The following is a 20,003-nucleotide window of genomic DNA, read 5'->3' as shown; positions in this document are numbered from 1 at the left end:
TGCCTCGGGGTGTCAGAAGCCTGACCGGGCTCCCCTGCTGGGAGGATGGGGCTGGAGGGAGTGGGTGAGTGAAGGAGCCGGCCTTGGTGCCCTGATAAGATTTTTTTTTGAAACATTTATTTATTTATTTGAAAGGCAGAGTTATCGAGGTGGGGGCGGTGGGTATTCTGACAGGGAGGGAGGAGATAAGGGTGGATGGCCTTGGCCGAATGGACAGGCCACTCCTCCAAGAGCCGCACCGTGATTAATTTGAGGACTGTGTGGCCAGCACTCATTGTGGTTTGATGACTGTGGTCCACTCGCTGTGGTCCCTCTTTTACTTTTTTTTCTTTTCTAGATTTCTTTCTTTCCTTCTTTATTTAAAAGGCAGAGATACAGAGACAGTGGGAGACACACAGAGGAATCTTCCATCTGCTGGTTCACGCCCTGTATGGCTGCAATGGCCAGGCCTGGGCCAGGCCAAGGCCAGGAGCCAGGAGCTTTGTCAGGGTCAAGTACTTGGGCCATCTTTTGCTGTTCTGCCAGGCCATTAGCAGGGAGCTGGATTGGAAGTGGAGCAGCTGGGACAGGAACTGGTGCCTATGTGGGATCCCAGTGTCACAGGTGGTAGCTTTACCTGCCATGCCACAGCCACCAGCCTTGTGTCTTTCACTTTTTTACAGCAAAGTTTTTAATTAAAACAGAGACAGACCTTCTTGTCTGCTTTCTGACAAAACGCTAAGAAACTGAACACACAAGGAAGTGACTTCAAAAAGCTCAGGGAGAATGGAATTACAAGCCAAGTTTATTTTTGGGGAAACAGATGTGGCAATCCAGGACGGTTCTCTTACCATTCAGAGGGACCACCAACGTCCCTCAGATGCCACACGTCTACCACGCTTTGCTCCTCTGCAGATGCGGTCACTGCCTTGGGCTTGCCTGCTCGTACTTACACCTGGGAACCCTGCATCTTGTATGCATGTGGTGTCTGCAGTGCAGAGAGGTGACACCATTTCCACCCCTCCCTGCTTGCCAACTGACATCCAAAGAACAGGGGCTGGGTTTGCAACACCCACATCCTACGTCAGAGCCCTGGCTCCAGTCCCAGCTGCTCCACTTCCGATCCAGCTCCCTGCCAATGAGCCTGGGAGAGCAGCAGGTGCTAGCCCACGTCTGGGCCCCTGACACCCAGGTGGGAGACTTCAGGAAGCTCCTGGCTCCTGCTTTCCCCGGCTGGTACAGCCATCTGGGGAGTGGAGCAGCACATGGAAACCTCTCTCTCTCTCTCTTTTCCTCTTACTGCCACTCTGGCTTGGAAAGAAGGCCTTACAAAATGTGCATCTAGAGACCAGTTCCGGATTGAGCTGAGGTCAGAAGGCTGTTCAGTCTGCTGCACTGGGGACGTTGTCTTCCCTTTATCCTGACTCCTGTTTGTGGAGCTGGGCGCCTCCTCCCTGCCCCAGCCTCGCAAGCTGGCACCCCTCTCTCTACCTGCCACTTCCTTTCCTCCCTTTTTAATTATCTGTGTCTGTCTGGCCAACACCGTTGTCTCTGCCATCTCTTTCCGTCTCTCTGCCACTTCTGGCTACCTCTTCTCCATCCTCTTTCCATGCAATACATAAATATATGTACATTTATAAAACATATCCTTATGTTTAGGGAAAGTGGGATTAAGATAGAGTTTTTTTTTATCATGTTGTTGATAAAGAGTCTTAGTTAAAAAGTTTATTTGAAGGGTCGGCGTCGTGCTATAGTGGGTTAAGCCACCACCTTGCAGTACCAGCATCCTATGTGGGCACTGGTTCAAGTCCCAGCTGCTCCACTTCTGATCCAGCTCCCTGCTAATGTGCCTGGGAAAGCAGCAGAAGGTGGCCCAAGGGCTTGAGTCCCTGCTATACACATGGAGACCCAGATGTAGGTCCTGGCTCCTGTGTTCCTCCTGGCCCACCTTCAGCTGTTGTGGCCATTTGGGGTGTGAACAAGTGGATGGAAGATCTTTTTCTTTCTCTCTCTCTCTGTAACTTTTTTTTTTTTTTTTTTTGGTTGTTTGACAGGCAGAGTGGACAGTGAGAGAGAGAGGGAGAGAAAGGTCTTCCTTTTTGCCGTTGGTTCACCCTCCAATGGCCGCCGCGGCCGGCGCACCGTGCTGATCTGATGGCAGGAGCCAGGTGCTTCTCCTGGTCTCCCATGGGGTGCAGGGCCCAAGCACTTGGGCCATCTTCCACTGTACTCCCAGGCCACAACAGAGAGCTGGCCTGGAAGAGGGGCAACGGGGACAGAATCTGGTGCCCCGACTGGGACTAGAACCCGGTGTGCCGGTGCCGCAAGGCGGAGGATTAGCCTAGTGAGCTGCGGCGCCAGCCTCTCTCTCTGTAACTCTTACAGATAAATTAGCACATCTTTAAAAACATTTGTTTGAGAGGCAGAGAAAGAGCGAGGAGCAAGCGCTCCCTTCTGCTGATTCATCCCTCAAATGCCTGCAACTGCGAGGGCTGGTCTGAGGCTGCCGTTTTGGGGCAGGAGCTCAATCCAGGTCTCCCGTGTGGATGGCAGGAGCCCAGCTACTTGAGCCATCACCTGCTTCTTCGCAGTCGGCGTTAGCGGGAAGGCGGAATCAGGAGCTTGCGCAGGGACGGAAACCCAGGCCCTCTGAGATGGGATGCCGGCACGTTAGCCCGTGTATTGGCCGCTAGGCTAGCTGCCCGCCCTGGGCATCTCAGCACTAATGCATTAGAAGAAACCCCCGTCCACAGAGCCAGGGTCTGCAACACCACAGTCTTGCCATTGGACTTATTTTTATACTCACCATCATTCTCTTCTTTCCACTTGAAAAGACTTGGTAGGAGGAGAAGGATCCGCGTTCTCACACTGTCTGTGCCAAGCGCCTGGCCTCTTGGTGAGTGAGCCATGGGTTCCAGCAAACATTAAACTTTGAGGAGTATGATGGAAATCGGACTTTGGCTGAAATTGGGCAAAACACCCTCTGTGTTGGGGGAGACGCCAGACGACATCCTCGGCCCGTGTGACACGGGTCTGTCGGAGCTGCCGACTCTGCGTCAGGCGTCTGGGCCACTTGCGGCCCGTCTCCTGCACATCTGCATGGCGTGTGTTTTTGTGCATGGACTGCGACGTCTCAGAGAGAAGCTGGAACCAGTTGGAACCAGTTATGAAACCACGTTGAACAAATACAGTTCCTAAGCAAAGCCAGGTTCTGCTCCCTGGGAACCCCAGGCTGGTGGAGAGCTGGGGTTGGCTTCAGCGCTGCGCGGCGGCAGGCCACAAGCCTGCGGGCTGGAATCGCGTCTACTCTCGGCAACTCCCGCAGCCGCGGGGAGGACGAGCCCCGGCATGCAATCTGCCGCCCGCTGGGCGAGAAGGACCGGTCACCCGCAGACGAAGCTGGGGCTGTGAGCCCAGTGGTCAGAGAAGCCGAGGGTCGGCCGGGCTTCCGTGGCCTGTGCGTCTTCTTGCTAAGGCAGCTCCCACGGGAGACAAAGTTGGCAGCCGAGACCGTGTGGTCACGAAGTGACGGAGGGCGCCGGCCAGACAGCTCCCAGCAGTCGCCACTGCGTGTGTTCCCTGTGACGAAGCCTCGTCAGGCCACTCTGCAAACTTCCGGTCCAACACTTCCGGAGACCGTGAACTTCCGGTCCAACACTTCCGGAGACAGTGAACTTCCGGTCCAACACTTCCGGAGACTGTGAACTTCCGGTCCAACACTTCCGGAGACTGTGAACTTCCGGTCCCCAAGCTTCCAGAGATTGCAAACTTCCGGCCTCTCTGGAAACTTCTGGTCCTCAAGGTAAGCTGTGGCATTCAGGCTGCTTTTCCTTGTGACGGCATGCCTCGTTTCTGTGGGCACTTTGGTAGAAAATGGAGTGAAAAGTCTATTCGGTGTCTCCCCGCCCCAGGCTTTTCCCATGAACTTCCTGGAGACCCCTTCCCGAGGAAGGTCCCAGGTGGAAGCCCGCGAGGCACCGTGAGATGGGGCAGTGCTCATTCAGGAAATGGAGTCATCAGTACTACAGCGCCCAGGCCGGCGGCCCTTCCGGTAGAATGGCTCCGAAGCAGGAAGCAATGCGTCCGTTTGCGTGTTAAAAATGAAGCGAGCTTAATAAGTAACCAAGCTCCGCAGTCAGTACCCGGTGTGGGTGTTTCCCTTTGTCTGCTGTGTTCACTTCTTGGGATTCTCCCTGGGAGCAGAGGAGACTTCTCTGCGTGGTGTTAGAGACCCAGCTGTATTTCATTCATTAGCTTCATTGTTACTGTGTGAAGGGTCTTCTCCAAGGCGGGGCGGGAGGGAGCTCTGTTACTCGGGAATGAGCGGGAGCACCCTGCCTGCCTCCCGTGCTGCTCCGAGGCTTCCCTCCCAGGGCTGTGTCTTGCAAGCTCCCGGGGTCCTGGAGTGACGAGCCTTGTGCCTTGTTTCAGAGCTGGAGGACACAGGGCGGGCCGGCTCTGTCCAGGCTCTGCAGGAGCTGGCGGTGGAGGACACCGGGGACGTGGCTCTGTCCAGGGTGCACAGGAGCCCACAGTGGAGGACACGGGGGAGGCGGCTCTGTCCAGGGTGCACAGGAGCCCACAGTGGAGGACACGGGGGAGGCGGCTCTGTCCAGGGTGCACAGGAGCCCACAGTGGAGGACACGGGGGAGGCGGCTCTGTCCAGGGTGCACAGGAGCCCACAGTGGAGGTCACGGGGGAGATGGCTCTGTCCAGGTGCACAGGAGCCCACGGTGGAGGACACGGGGGAGATGGCTCTGTCCAGGGTGCACAGGAGCCCACAGTGGAGGTCACGGGGGAGATGGCTCTGTCCAGGTGCACAGGAGCCCACGGTGGAGGACACGGGGGAGATGGCTCTGTCCAGGGTGCACAGGAGCCCACAGTGGAGGACACGGGGGAGGCCGGCTCTGTCCAGGGTGCACAGGAGCCCACAGTGGAGGACACGGGGGAGGCCGGCTCTGTCCAGGGTGCACAGGAGCCCACAGTGGAGGACATGGGGGAGGCGGCTCTGTCCAGGGTGCACAGGAGCCCACAGTGGAGGACACGGGGGAGGCAGCTCTGTCCAGGGTGCACAGGAGCCCACAGTGGAGGACACGGGGGAGGCGGCTCTGTCCAGGGTGCACAGGAGCCCACAGTGGAGGACACGGGGGAGGCGGCTCTGTCCAGGGTGCACAGGAGCCCACAGTGGAGGACACGGGGGAGGCGGCTCTGTCCAGGGTGCACAGGAGCCCACAGTGGAGGTCACGGGGGAGATGGCTCTGTCCAGGTGCACAGGAGCCCACGGTGGAGGACACGGGGGAGATGGCTCTGTCCAGGGTGCACAGGAGCCCACAGTGGAGGTCACGGGGGAGATGGCTCTGTCCAGGTGCACAGGAGCCCACGGTGGAGGACACGGGGGAGATGGCTCTGTCCAGGGTGCACAGGAGCCCACAGTGGAGGACACGGGGGAGGCCGGCTCTGTCCAGGGTGCACAGGAGCCCACAGTGGAGGACACGGGGGAGGCCGGCTCTGTCCAGGGTGCACAGGAGCCCACAGTGGAGGACATGGGGGAGGCGGCTCTGTCCAGGGTGCACAGGAGCCCACAGTGGAGGACACGGGGGAGGCGGCTCTGTCCAGGGTGCACAGGAGCCCACAGTGGAGGACACGGGGGAGATGGCTCTGTCCAGGGTGCCAGGAGCCCACGGTGGAGGACACGGGGGAGGCGGCTCTGTCCAGGGTGCCAGGAGCCCACGGTGGAGGACACGGGGGAGGCGGCTCTGTCCAGGGTGCACAGGAGCCCACGGTGGAGGACACGGGGGAGGTGGCTCTGTCCAGGGTGCACAGGAGCCCACAGTGGAGGACACGGGGGAGATGGCTCTGTCCAGGGTGCACAGGAGCCCACGATGGAGGACACGGGGGAGATGGCTCTGTCCAGGGTGCACAAGAGCCCACAGTGGAGGTCACGGGGGAGATGGCTCTGTCCAGGTGCACAGGAGCCCACGGTGGAGGACACGGGGGAGGCGGCTCTGTCCAGGGTGCACAGGAGCCCACGGTGGAGGACACGGGGGAGATGGCTCTGTCCAGGGTGCACAGGAGCCCACAGTGGAGGTCACGGGGGAGATGGCTCTGTCCAGGGTGCACAGGAGCCCACGGTGGAGGACACGGGGGAGGCGGCTCTGTCCAGGGTGCACAGGAGCCCACAGTGGAGGACACGGGGGAGATGGCTCTGTCCAGGTGCACAGGAGCCCACAGTGGAGGACACGGGGGAGATGGCTCTGTCCAGGGTGCACAGGAGCCCACAGTGGAGGTCACGGGGGAGATGGCTCTGTCCAGGGTGCACAGGAGCCCACAGTGGAGGACACGGGGGAGGCGGCTCTGTCCAGGGTGCACAGGAGCCCACGGTGGAGGACACGGGGGAGATGGCTCTGTCCAGGGTGCACAGGAGCCCACAGTGGAGGTCACGGGGGAGATGGCTCTGTCCAGGGTGCACAGGAGCCCACGGTGGAGGACACGGGGGAGGCAGCTCTGTCCACGTGCACAGGAGCCCACAGTGGAGGACACGGGGGAGATGGCTCTGTCCAGGGTGTACAGGAGTCCACAGTGGAGGTCACGGGGGAGATGGCTCTGTCCAGGGTGCACAGGAGCCCACAGTGGAGGTCACGGGGGAGGCGGCTCTGTCCAGGGTGCACAGGAGCCCACGGTGGGGGACACAGGGCGGGCCGGCTCTGTCCAGGGTGCACAGGAGTCCACAGTGGAGGACACGGGGGAGGCGGCTCTGTCCAGGGTGCACAGGAGCCCACAGTGGAGGACACGGGGGAGGCAGCTCTGTCCAGGGTGCACAGGAGCCCACGGTGGGGGACACAGGGCGGGCTGGCTCTGTCCAGGGTGCACAGGAGTCCACAGTGGAGGACACGGGGGAGATGGCTCTGTCCAGGGTGCACAGGAGCCCACAGTGGAGGACACGGGGGAGGCAGCTCTGTCCAGGGTGCACAGGAGCCCACAGTGGAGGTCACGGGGGAGGCGGCTCTGTCCAGGGTGCACAGGAGCCCACAGTGGAGGACACGGGGGAGGCAGCTCTGTCCAGGTGCACAAGAGCCCACAGTGGAGGAATCAGCAGGCCGGCTTGGTCCAGGCTTGGTCCAGGCTTGATCCAGGCTCTGTAGGAACCCGATGGGCAAACCCAGGAGCTCACCCCTGATGCTCAGTTTTTGCTCTGTTTGTTTTCAATCCAGGAGGTCTTTAAGGGCCTTGTTTTTTTTTAATGGTCTGTGATTATAGAAATTCACATATACAGATTAAGCACATAGGGTTAATTCCTACCCATGCTCCCACCCTCTCTCCTCCTCCTCTTAGTCTAATTTTTGCAGTGACACTGTTTCAGCTTACTTTATTTTTTCATTATTATTTTATTTTTTTTGACAGGCAGAGTGGACAGTGAGAGAGAGAGACAGGGAGAAAGGTCTTCCTTTTTGCCGTTGGTTCACCCTCCAATGGCCACCGCGGCTGGCGCACCGCGCTGATCGGAAGCCAGGAGCCAGGTGCTTCTCCTGGTCTCCCATGGGGTGCAGGGCCCAAGCACCTGGGCCATCCTCCACTGCACTCCCTGGCCACAGCAGAGAGCTGGCCTGGAAGAGGGGCAACCGGGACAGAATCTGGCGCCCCGACCGGGACTAGAACCCGGTGTGCTGGCGCCGCAAGGCGGAGGATTAGCCTAGTGAGCCGCGGCGCTGGCCTCAGCTTACTTTATAATCCTAAGCTCAACCTTCCACGAAGTAAAGGACACAACAGGTAGAAGGAAGAAACACTGTTCCTCAACAGTAGAGACAAAGGGCTGTAATCAATATTCAGTTCTCAGAATGTCAGTTTCACTCATATACATCGCATTTTTTTTTGTTCTATAAGTTACCACAGAGCAGGGAAAACACATTGTATTTGTCGTTTTGTGACTGACTTATTTCACTAAATATAATGGTTTCCAGGTGCATGCATCTTGTTGCAAAAGAGGATTTCATTCTTTATGGCTGAGTAGTATTCCGTGATGTACGTATTCACATTTTCTTCATCCAGTCACAGGTTGATGGGCATCTGGGTTGGCTCTGTATCTTAACTTGGGGGGTACAGATCACTCTTTCACAGGATGATTTCATTTCCTTTGGGTGAATTCCCAGGGGTGGGCTGGCAGGGTCGTGTGGTCGATCTCTTTTCAGATTTCTGAGACATCGCCATACTGTCTTCCATCATGGTTGTAGTAGTTACATTCTCACCAACAGTGCATTAGGGCACCCTTCCCCCCATATCTGCCAGCATTTATTGTTTTCTGATTCCTGAATGAGGGTCATTCCACCTGGGGTGAGGTGAAACCTCATTGTGGTTTTGACTTGCAGTTCCCTGATGGCTGGTGATCCTGAGCGTTGTTTCATGTGTCTGTTGGCCATTTGCATTTCATCTTTTGAAAAACGCCGGTTCAAGTCCTTTGTCAATTTCCTAACTGGATTGTTTTGTTGTTGTTGAGTTTCTTAAGCTGTTTATTGATTCTGGATATTAATCCTTTATCAGTTGTGGAGCTTGCAAATATTTTCTTCCTTTCTGTTGGTTGACTTTTAACTTTGTTGAGTGTTTCTTTTGCAATGCAGAAGCTTGATATAATCCCATTTGTCTATTTTTGCTTTGATTGCCCATGCTTCTGGGTTCTTTTCCAAGAAATGTTTCCCTAATGTTCTCCTCTAGTAATTTGATGGTATCAGGTCTTAGATTTAGCTTCTTGATCAATTTTGAGTAGATTCTTGTACAAGGTGTCAAGTAGTGGTCTTGTTTCACACTTCTGCCTGAGATGCAGTTTACAACTGAACGCTGGATGAGTCGCATGGAAGGTTGTGGCTGCACTAATTTCCTGTATGTGGAGATCCAGTTTTCCCAGCGGCATTTGTTGAAGAGACTGTCTTTGCTGCAGGGATACATTTTAGCAGTATGGGAGGGACCCAGCGCCTGGTGGGTTAAGAAAGCGCTTTCTCTCGCATCTTCTCCTCATTGTTCCCAGTGAGTAAGCCGCCCTCATCTTCCTACAGCTTGCTTTAATTACTCTGGGCGAATTCAAACAAGAGATATTGATCTTCCCTCTGGTTCACTCCTCAAAGGTTTGCAACAGCCAGGAGTGGGCCAGTCCAAAGCCAGGAGCCAGGAACTCCATCCAGGTCTCCCATGTGGGTGGCAGGGACCCAAGTGCTTGAACCATCACTGCTACCTCCCAGGGCGCACAGTAGCAGGAGCCAGGACTCAGACCACATACAGGATGTGGGTGCCCCAGGGGATGGCTTAACCACTGGGCCACACACTTGTCCCAGCCTTGCGCTTTTTGCTACCATGTGGTCGGCTGGCTTGTATCCATGAAAGGTCCCTTCTGGTCCAGCATATAATTTAGTGTCTCAGATACTGCAGCCACAAACAACCTTCCAAGAGACTCATGCAGTGTTCAGTTGTAGCCTGCATCTCAGGGAGCATGAACACATCACGTTTCTCTGGGAGTGGCTTGGTTTCACGGCAGCCCCAACTCCACACAGCACATGTGCAGGTGGGCCGTGGATGACCTGGTCCCCCACTCCCCGGTGAGATTCCTGGTCCCACCCAGTTCTGGTCTCTGCCCTGAGACTTTACCCGTAGCCATCTTTCACAGGTTTGGAGAACGTTTCTGCTCATTTCATTGCTCTGGGCAAAAAGTCCTTCCTTTCTTTTCCTGCCAAGTTTTTCTCAGGATCAGCGTGACCTTAACACAGAAGGAGCAGGAAATGATAAATATATTGATTCCTTTATTCACAGCCCGGCCAGCACTTCTCATGTCAACCTGGGGCTGGCAGCGAATGCTGCAGTCCAGTGAGCCACGCAGAAAACGACAGTAAGTGCTGTGTGTGGAGGAGGGCGGAGCCCTGGGGTCCTCGCCTGTGTGGAGGAGGGCGGCCGTGTCCTGTCCAGCCTCTCACGGCTATCTGACAGCGTGGCCTGAAAAGAAGTGAGCATTTGAGGACGTGGGAGAGAGCGACTGGCGTGGCGGGTGTCCATGAATTTGAATGGCTTTCTTTCCTGGGGGAATCTATGCTTTGGGTACAGAGCGGTGTGGCGATTAACATCTTTTTGAGAAAATGGCACAGATAGTCTCAGCTGTCACCTCTTTGTGGAGCCAGAACGTGCAGGAACCCGGGTTGTGCTGGGATTGTCCTGCGGTGAGAGTCTGGCTGGGAAGCAGAGGCAGACGCCAGTTCCGACCTCGTTTATCAGAAAGGCCACCCGTTCAGCTTCCTCTGTGTGGGCTCTGTGCTGTCCATCAACTGACCTGAACGTCAGCGAAGAGAGCTGTGTTATGTTTCTTGTGACCACGGTGGAGTGGCCATGTGAGCCCGAAGTGTGCGGGGCTGAGTCAGGGTGGAGACATCCTGCCCCCAGGCTGGCGTGCCTCTTCCCTCCTGAGGTGTATCTAGCATGGTCCACGGAAGATGTGTTCCCAGGCCCTGCGTGATTGTGCCGAACGCACTGTAAACCGTCTTCTCCCGTACGGGTGCGCCTTGGAGAAAGTTTACCTTATCCGCAAGGCACAGCAATAGTACAGTGCAGTGGCTCCAAAACCAAACTGGTGACATCGCCTACACGGCCACTCGTGCACTGCAGGGTCGTGGTGGAGTGCAGTGAGCGTCCACGAGCCCGAGCCCTGCCTTGGGGCTACAGAGCACCTGGCAGCCGAGATGGCTCCAGGCCGAGTGGTGGGCGAGTGGAGTGTGTGGTGTGGGTGCACTGGCCATGGGGGTGAGCCACGCCCTGGGTGGACGGGGAGCGGCTCCTTCACAGGGCTCTGCGTGCTGCTCGGCCGAAAACCCGAGTTGTTTATTTCTGGAGCTTTCCATGTCGTATTCTTGGGACCCCAGTTGGTTGTACGTAAGGAGGCTGCTGTACCCACGAGTGGACATGGAGCGGGGCACTGTTGAGGGGTGCGTTGCGTGGTTTTAGTTGGTGTTGGGTAAGGGTTTCAGCTCTGCAGTGGGCTGGGAGAGGTGGACGTTCAGTGCTCATTGAGCTGCAGGGAAGGAGATGAGCGGAGGCTTTCTGGAATCCCGGTCTTCCCGGTGTGATCCCGCCTTAGGGCAAGGCCACGTCCAGCCTTCCACCCACTCTCTCCCTCCCTCCCTCTCTGTTTCTGTCTCTTTTTAAAAAGATTTTATTTGTTTGAAAGGTAGAGTTACAGACAGTGAGAGAGGGAGAGACAGAGAGAGGTCTTCCATCTGCTGGCTCCCTCCCCAGATAGCCACAATGACCGAAGCTGCTTTCCCAGGCCACAGCAGAGAGCTGGATCAGAAGAGGAGAAGCCGGGACTAGAGCTGGCACCCATATGGGATGCCTGTGCCGCAGGCGGAGGATTGGCCTAGTGTGCCACAGCGCCAGCCCCCCGCCCCCTCTTACCTGCTGCCCGCGGCACGTGTGTTTCAGGCTGGAATCTCAGTGCAGGGAAGACTTGCGTGGGTGCTGTGTAGGGCATGTGTGACAGCTGGGACCGCTGGGCCCTCACCCTTGGCGTCAGGAGAATGTGGCTGTGACTCGTGCCCATCACCCTCAAGAGCTGCCTGCCCTCTGTCCCTCCTCTCCTCCGTACCCTCCCCCCGTCCCCCGCCTCTTATCCACTCCTTATGCTTGTCCTGAAATTCTTTGTGAGCTCCCAGGCTGGGATCACCATGCTGTGTTCAGTTCCAGAAATTCCTGGGCCAGGCATCTGGCTCTGGTTGGCACCTGTGTCCCATATCAGAGATGTTAGATTCGTCTCCTGGCTGTGCGTCCAGCCCAGCCCCCTGCCGGTGCACACCCGAGAGGCAGCAGGTGACGGCTCAAGGCTTTGGGTCCCGGCCATTCACCTGGGAGACCTAGATTGAGATCAGAGATCCTGGCCTTGGCCTGGCCCAGCTCTGGCTGATATGAATGTTTGGGGAGTGAATCAGCGGATGGAAGATCTCTGTCTTCTGCTTTTCAAATAATGAATAATAAATAAATACATTGTTTAAGAAAGCTGACTGATAGTTTTAAAGAAATTCATGAAATTTCTTTTTTTAAGTTCCTTATCGAAGGGACTTTTTGTTTGGAAAGCATAAACTAAATGAGAAGGGTCTTGGGTTTTGGAAAGACTCCAGTGGACTTGCCGTTTCATCCTGAGGAGGTGATGAGAGAGCAGCAGGCATTGCCGTGTCACACCTGAAGGCGATGAGGGCGTTGTCTAAATAACTGGGAATGGGAGGGCCAGCAGGGCAGGTGCATCGCAGATATTTCTCTCTGACTTCTCCTAGAAACTCAGGCTCAGCCTGGAGCCAGAGGAGGCACAGCCTGCTGCTGCACGCTCACGGTCTCAGCACCTGCACCTGCTCTGCACATCCCTGCCCCGGGCCGGCCGTGGCCTCACGGGTCTGCAGCCTGGTGTGTCTGGCTCCATGGAAACCGACTTTGTGCAGGAGTGCAGAGCAGTTACGCCAGGCATTGGGAGAAGCACAGCGTAAGGGGTGGAAGCTGCTTTGGTGTGTGGTGACCACCGCACAGTGGGCGTGGAGACTTCCTGTGCGGGCTCAGGGACGTGTTCTCCCTGACGTGTGCAGGAACAGAGCGGGTGTGGGCCGGGACCTTGCATCAGCTGACCACGCGGTCACAGTGGTAGTGTGGCAGAGTGTGGCTTGCCAAGGGCCTCTGCTGTCTCCAGAGTCACTTTTCTCACAGTCAGAAATTCCCCCAAGGGCAGGTGTTTAGCCCAGTGGCTAAGATGCCAGTAGAAGCGCACACATCCCACATCAGGTGCCTGCCCCCAGCTCCCTGCTAAGAATGTGCACCCTGGGAGGCAGCGGGTGATGGCTCGGGTAGCTGGGACCCTGCCACCCACGTGGGAAGCCTGGATGGAGTTCCCACCTCCTGGCTTTGGCCGGGCTCAGCCCTTGCTGGTATTTGGGGCTTGAGCCACTGAATGTGAGCTCTGTCAGTTTGTTTCTAATTTATTTACTAATTTAAATATTAAAAATAATTAATAAATTATTAAAATATTTACTAATTTAAATTAATTTACTAATTTAAATTAGTAAATAAAAATTCATAAAAAAATCTATCTCTTTGGGTCAAAAACGAAATCTAAGTCTGTTGTTAACCTGCTGTCAGTATCAGGAGACTGCCTTAAATAACACCTTAACACTTTAGCCTGAGGCCGGCGCCGTGGCTCACTTGGCTAATCCTCTGCCTGTAGCGCCGGCATCCTGGGTTCTAGTCCCGGTCAGGGTGCTAGCTACTAGTCCTGGTTGCTCCTCTTTCAGTCCAGCTCTCTGCTGTGGCCCGGGAGGGCAGTGGAGGATGGCCCACGTGCTTGGGTGCCTGCACCCACATGGGAGACCAGGAGAAGCACCTGGCTCCTGGCTTCAGATCAGTGCAGCTCTGGCCGTAGCGGCCATTTGGCGGGGCGAATCAACAGAAGGAAGACCTTTCTCTCTGTCTCTCTCTCTCACTGTCTAACTGTGCCTGTCAAAACAAAAACAACAACAAAATCAAAAACCTTAGCCTGAATGGCTTGATAATGGCAGCAAAACCTTGAGATAACAGGAAGCAGGACGGAGCAGTGATAGTGTCTACATACCTTATTTGCCGAGTTTATGGGCTGCAGTGTGGCGTTCAGTGCGCGTCTGCAGTGAGTGTGGGTCATGTCAGTGAAGCTCACCTTTCCCCTTCTTTGACATCACTTTATGATCAGGCTTGGCACTCGTCTCTTCTGTTTGTTCATTAAACATACACTCGTTTGTTGGGCACGGTCGTCACCCCACTGTGCTGGGCGGCAGCCCCAGGAACCCCTTCCTTTGCCTCGCTGGGATTTAGTGCCTGCCACCCATGCTCCCTCTGTCCCCGCTCCAGTGATCACCACTCCGCGCTTCTGCACAGGAGAGAGAACGCGTGACATTTGGCTTTCTGTGTGGGCTTGTCTCAAACCCAGCATCCTCCAGTGACAGCATTTGGTTCCTTTAATGGCTGAATAGCATTCCACTGACAGCGCTCACTCGTGGGGTGTCAACAGCTGGATCCTGTTAAGCTAGGGGTGGGCAGGAGCTGCGGGGCAGGATGGCTGGGGAGGGAGCAGGGCGTCATCCAGGTGCAGACGTATCCCTACTGTGGAGGTCACACCCAGCCCTGTGCTGTGGGGGCCTCTCTCTCCTACCAGGGCAGGAACCAGGTGGGAGACGCCCAGGCCTGCAGGGTTGCCTGGTTTTAGCCTATTCTGCCATTTAAATGTCCTCAGTCAAGATGGTCAGGCACTTCAGGAAACTTAAGAAATGCATGTAACTCCAGCTAGAAAACAAGCATTCTAACCACCTTTGTAAGCAACTCATAAAAGCCATAAGCCCAGGAACCCAAATGCTGGTAAAAACCAACCGCAGTGGGTCATTCGGATGGTGTGAAGTTTGTGTGTGCCCAAGCGTGGGGTTAGTTAGCTCCCTGTAGTTCCCAGTGTGGTTCTACGGTGGAGATGGAGGAAAGCGCCAGTGTGTGGACTGAGAAGTCCCTTCCTGTTGTGCTGATGGCCACGAGCTACCCTGGGCAGCTGTGTTCCAGGCTTCTCTAGACAGACCAGATGTTAGCACGCAGAAGGCTCAGACACGCCGCAAAGAGCCCAGGGCAGGGGCAGAGGACCAAGGAAGAGAAAGGGTAGACAGGACAGGGAGGCAGATGCCTGGGATCTCGGGAGCCCAGACCTCTGTGGGTAGGTTGAAGAAGAGGGTCAGTTAAGATGGAGCTCGACTGTGTGCACCGTGCAGGCTAAGTCTCATCTGGACCCACAGAAGGTGAAAGGACACGCTGGCTTCCTGGAGAGTCCTCCACTCTGTGGAGCCTGAGAGGCAAGGGTGACACCACCGCCTTCTGCCGTCCCCTTTTGAGGGGCATACTTCCCTCCTGAAATGCTTTCTATTAACCCTTTCCAGGAAGTGCATCTCAGGGGTGGGAAGAGGAGCGAGTGGTAGGGGTGCACCCTGCATTACTGGGCTGGGGTGCAGGCAAGAGTGGACCCTGAGCCCCGCAGATCCACCTTTTCATTCCACAAGCTCTGCCTTGGCTGTCGCTGCGGGGCGCTGATGTCAGCTGGTGAGCGTGTCCCTTGCTGGTTACGGCGGCCAGGCCAGAGGCTGACCCCAGACGGTCCAGGATCAGAGAACCACAGGCACCCGGATCCCAGCCTCTGCAGCAATCTTCCAGTAAGGATGTGTGCATGGACGGAGGCCGTCCTGCCTGCTTCTCCAAGTGGCTCCCACACACAAGTGCTGCTGAACAATTTATTTTTCAGATAATACCAGGCGCTGGCTGGAAGACATGCAGCAGGGAAACACAGTAATTAATTAGCCACTGAAACCTGAGGGGTCCGGCTCCACTTATAGGTGATAATGAATGTTCTGCATGTAATTAGCACGAATAATTAGCACATTCCGTGGTAACAAATCCACTGACTGGTACTCTGCAAACAACATTAATTGTTGTGCTAACAGAGGCAATTGTGTCTGTTTATTGTCTGACAATGTCCCGTATTTACACTAATAGCTACTCTAGACCTCTGTGTGGCTTCCTGCAGGAGGGAGGGGAGTCTATAAAACCGTGCCTCTTCCGTCTGCTTCTCAGAAGTTTCAAGACCACCAGGGGACTTGTTTGTCAAAACTCGTTAAGCAATTTGTAATCTTTAACATGTGTTTTACTGTATTAGTGGATGAACCGTTCAAATCAACTGGCTGGGTAAGTCGGCCATCGATCAAATGCTGACATTTTTTAACTGTAGGAACTTTGTCTACTTTCAGCCCTCCCTGGAAAGGGAATATATAAAAATGTTAAACTTAGGTTGGGCTGGTGCGTTGAGAGGTGGTTGCAGGCATACAACTGCAATGCCTTTTTATTCCACAAAGCTCCAGTTGACTGACAGAGGGAGGAGCCACTGCAAGGCGGAACCTGTGGGGCGAGGGGCGGGTCCCTTGCCTGCCAGGAACACACTAGGGCTGTCTGCTGCCCCCACAGCAGGTAAAAGCCACACACAGTAGGCTACTTTCTAACTGACTTTGGAGCGGGTTTTTCAAATGTTTGAAGCTTACAGCAGGGGGAAGTAACTGGTGAAAAGGCATGTTCTAGCAAATTCTTAGGCTACAGGGGATCCCTGTGGGCGCCTATTTGCATTTCACAGGCGCTGAATGGAGATGGAATGGAGGCTGTGGTGATGGTGGAGGACCAGACCTCCTGTGCTGGCCTGGTTTCTCGGCCATGCCCTTGAGAGGTGACGTGTGGCGCTTACGGCCGCCTGTGTGGATATCTGGGCCCCTTCGTGGTTGCCTTTTGGGACCCAGAGGTCAGGATCGGCGCTGTTGTAAGGCCGTCACAAAACACCAAACGCCGGAGTCAGAGAAAGCATTTATTGGTGGGGGAAACCTGAGAGACAGGAGGGAAGGGGCGAAGAAGGAAAAGAGAGCATGAGAGAGAGATCGACAGAGCGAGTGAGCCACGTGTTCAGGAACAGGTCCCGTTAAACCTTTGCCGGGGCAGGCAGGGGAGTAGGAGCTTCGAATCCCGTTAGGGTGGGGTGGAGCTGACACCTGTGGTTGGGCCATGTGGCCACCTGGCTTACAGCAAGGGGGTGGGCGGGGCTAGAGCCTAGGATGGCGTCGGGGGCGTCCGTTGCGCCACAGATAAGACTGCGCCATTTTACTAACAGCTATCACTCCACTTCTGTTTCTACCTCGTGTTCCCAGCTGCGTGTCAGCGGCTTCAGTCCAGAGCATCACTTTGCTCCCAAATAGCTACAGATTGTCTGACTCCAGGTTGGTTGTCGGCCTCAAAATTCCTGTCTCTTGATGAGACCTCTGTGTTATCAGCCATAGAGTCTTGGTACCTCGGGGTCTCCTTCTCTGCCTGGTTCCAACTGATTTCCAAGTCATCCCTGCTGTGTTCTGCCTCACAGCCCTCTGCTAGTGTTCTGCTGCCCCTCTGTTATTTGCACCGTATTTTTGGAAGAGATAGAGACCTCTCGGTCCACTGGGTCCCTCCCCACGTGCCTGCAATGGCCAGGATTGGGCCAGGCTGAAGCCAGGAGCTGGGAATTCAATCCAGGTGCAGGGTTCACGCACTTGAGCCGCCATCTGCGGCCTCCCAGGGTGCACGTTAGCAGGGAGCTGGAAGTGGAGAAGCTGGGACATGAGCCCAGGCACTCTGAGAGGGGGTGCTGGCATTCCGGGTGGCATCGGAACGTCTGTGTCCAGTGCCCCTCCCCAGGCCTACCCAAGCCCTCCCCAGGAAACAGGCTTTGCTTTGGCTTCTGTTCGCCCTGGACATGGTCAGTGTCTTCACCCTCCTGAGAGCCGTGTGTGCTGTGCCCTTCAGTGGCTCAGGGGCAGCTCTGGGCCCATGCTTGATGTCCAGAGCCCAGCTCCTCAGGGGATGCCCACAGCTGTCCGTGGCTGGGTGCTGGTCGCGTGGACGTGGACGCACACTGCTAGACACTCTGCACACAGATGCTCACCTTGGAACTCCAGGCAGCCCCTGGCCGGCCCGCCCCCTCCTTCCTCCGTCTCTCATCCAAGTCTGTCCACCTCGCACAGCTCCACTCTCTGCAGAAGCCTCCTGACCACCAGCAGGAACCCAGCACAAAGCTCTCGTCCAAAGCCCGCCTCACCTTGGGCCGATGGTTTGGTCAGGCCTCAGCTGTGAACTCACTCCTGGCATTTGCCTCCCCGTGTGTTTCTTGTCTGTGCAGCCAGAGGCCTCAGGGCCCGGGGCGGGGCCTGTTTGTGGTTTCTGATAATTCAGTTTTGTAGCAGTCACTTTTTACATTTGCTCCAAAATGAATTTTGTCCTTGAAATTGTCCTTTCTTTAAAAAGTTTTTTTTTTTTCCCTGTTTTTTATTTGAAGGATGGGATGACACAGAGAGATATTATCTGTCTGCTGGTTCACTTCCTAAATGACCACAATTGCTGGGGCTGGGCCAGGCTGAAGCGTAGGTCTCCTATGTGGGTGGCAGTGGCCCAAGCACAGGGGCCATCCCTGCTGCTTTCCCAGTGGAGCAGCCGGGTCCCGAACCGGCATCGCAAGCATTGTTTCCTTGTTTTCACCCAGGGGAGCGTCTGAGCTCCCAGATGTCCAATCAGGTTGTATCACACCGCCCTAAATTTCATTCTGCTTTTCTTTCTTCTCAGAGAGTGAACTCCTTGATGGGAGGGTCACATCCAATTAGCCTCGTATCCCAGCACCTAGCAAAGTGTGCGTGCGTGCGTGTTTCACTGTGCAGAAAAAGTGAGACTGGTTTCTTTTTTTTTTTTTAAGATTTATTTTATTTCTTTCGAAAGAGCCACAGAGAGGGAGACACACACACACACACACACACACACACACACAGAAGGCTTCCATTTGCTGGTTCACTCCTTAGATGGCTCCATTGTTCATTGTTGCTTGGCCAAGCCGAAGCCAGAAGCTACATTTGTGTCTCCCGTGTGGGTGGCAGGGCCCCAAACACTTGGACCATCTTCCATTGGTTTTCCCAGGCCACTGGCAGGAAGTGGAGCAGGCAGGGCATGAACTGGCACCCGACATGGGATGCTGGGGTCTCTGGTGGTGACTTTACCTGCTGTTCTACAATGCCAGCCCTGATGAGGGTGATTAAGTAAAGCCATAGGACAGTTATTTTTCTTTTCATCTTCTTGTAGCAATTTTTTTTGTGGCAGTAGAATTTTATTTATATTTAGAAACTTGAAATTTTTAAAAGATTTATTTATTATTTATTTATTTGCATGGTGGAGTTACAGAGAGAGAGAGAAAGAGAGAGATACTGTACTGTTGGTTCACTCTCAAAATGGCTGCAACAGCCAGGGCTGTGCCAGACAGAAGCCAGACACCTGGAGCTTCTTCTGGGTCTCCTCCGTGGGGACCGGGGTCCAAGCGCGTGGGCCTCCTCTGTTGCTTTCCCAGGCCATCGGCTGGGAGCAGGATGGGCTCTCCAACAGGCACCCTTATGGGATGCTGGCATCTCAGGCAGCGGCTTAACCCTCTATGCCACAACGCCAGCCCTGAGAAACTGGAATTTTCGAGTTCTTACTTTTGAGAGGCAAGGCAAATATTTTGTGAGAGCTTCCTCTTTTGGCACATTTACCCGTGGCTTTAGCCAGAGTAAGTGAAAGCCAGTTTTCCTGACCTCTCGCTTTTCAGGCCTGTGAAATCCCTTGAGTTTAGAGTGAGTCTTCCTGGATCCTGACTGCAGCTTACGGAGATGCCTTGTGTAGGGTGGAAGGGGCACTGCAAAGTGGTCGTGGAAAAAGGAACGAAAAGGTGAAGATTTCACTGCAAAAAGATGGAAATCCACGCCTAGCTTTTTCATAACACGCGTTGTCATAAGCTTCTTGAAAACTCTTTGCAGGCACGGATTTCAAATTGCTTTTTTTGCACCAAAATAAATTTACCTTTTAATTCAATTATCCCAGACATTTTGAAGTACCCTCAAGGTATATCTCCAGGAGTCCCACCCGTCTGGTGGACAAGATGCCATGTCGTTTGTTTTGGTGATCAAACTTTGAAATGCAGGGTGGCTGTTCTAAGGGAGAAAGTTCTATAAGCAAAACTTCAACAAGAGGGAAGCTCATTCTACATCTTCTTGGTATTGCGACTGGTTTTAGCATCCCGAGTGGAACTGACTTATTTTCTCACGCATCTGGGATTTGCATTTCCTGTTTCCTTCATGTGGCCTTGATTAAATCCATAAAATAAATAGGGAGGTTTTATTAGGCTGCAAATGACCTGGGATTGCTTTACTTTGCTTAGCGTTTGGCAAGAGTGGGAGAGTCAGCAGGATTCCCGTCTTTCCTCTTAGGGACAAGTTGGGTTCCACGGCAGGTTGGCATGTGCACCTGTGTGTATATGTGCACGTGTGTGTATATGTAAGTTGGGTTCCACGGCAGGTTGGTGTGTGTATGTGTGTGCACCTGTGTGTATATGTGCACATGTGTGTATATGTAAGTTGGGTTCCACGGCAGGTTGGTGT

General features: G+C 54.8%; 1 long non-coding RNA gene across 7 annotated transcripts in view; it reads left to right on the top strand.

The window, feature by feature from the left end:
* The first annotated feature begins 231 nt into the window (after positions 1 to 231).
* Positions 232 to 20,003, top strand: part of LOC127487554 (uncharacterized) — a 127,003-nt gene continuing 107,231 nt past the window's right edge. For 4 of the 7 annotated variants that reach the window (XR_016219928.1, XR_016219927.1, XR_016219926.1 and 1 more), the window contains exons 1-2: positions 3,667 to 3,781; positions 9,772 to 9,847. This is a non-coding gene — a long non-coding RNA (uncharacterized LOC127487554). Of the gene's footprint in view, positions 3,782 to 9,771; positions 9,848 to 20,003 lie in introns of all 7 variants that reach the window. The other 3 variants (XR_016219925.1, XR_016219930.1, XR_016219929.1) reach the window with 3 other exon arrangements.

The sequence above is a fragment of the Oryctolagus cuniculus genome, chromosome 13 (genome assembly GCF_051225735.1).
Source record: "Oryctolagus cuniculus isolate XC-2025 breed Fujian yellow rabbit chromosome 13, ASM5122573v1, whole genome shotgun sequence".
Lineage (NCBI taxonomy): Eukaryota > Metazoa > Chordata > Mammalia > Lagomorpha > Leporidae > Oryctolagus > Oryctolagus cuniculus.
This window is presented reverse-complemented; position numbering and strand designations above follow the sequence as displayed.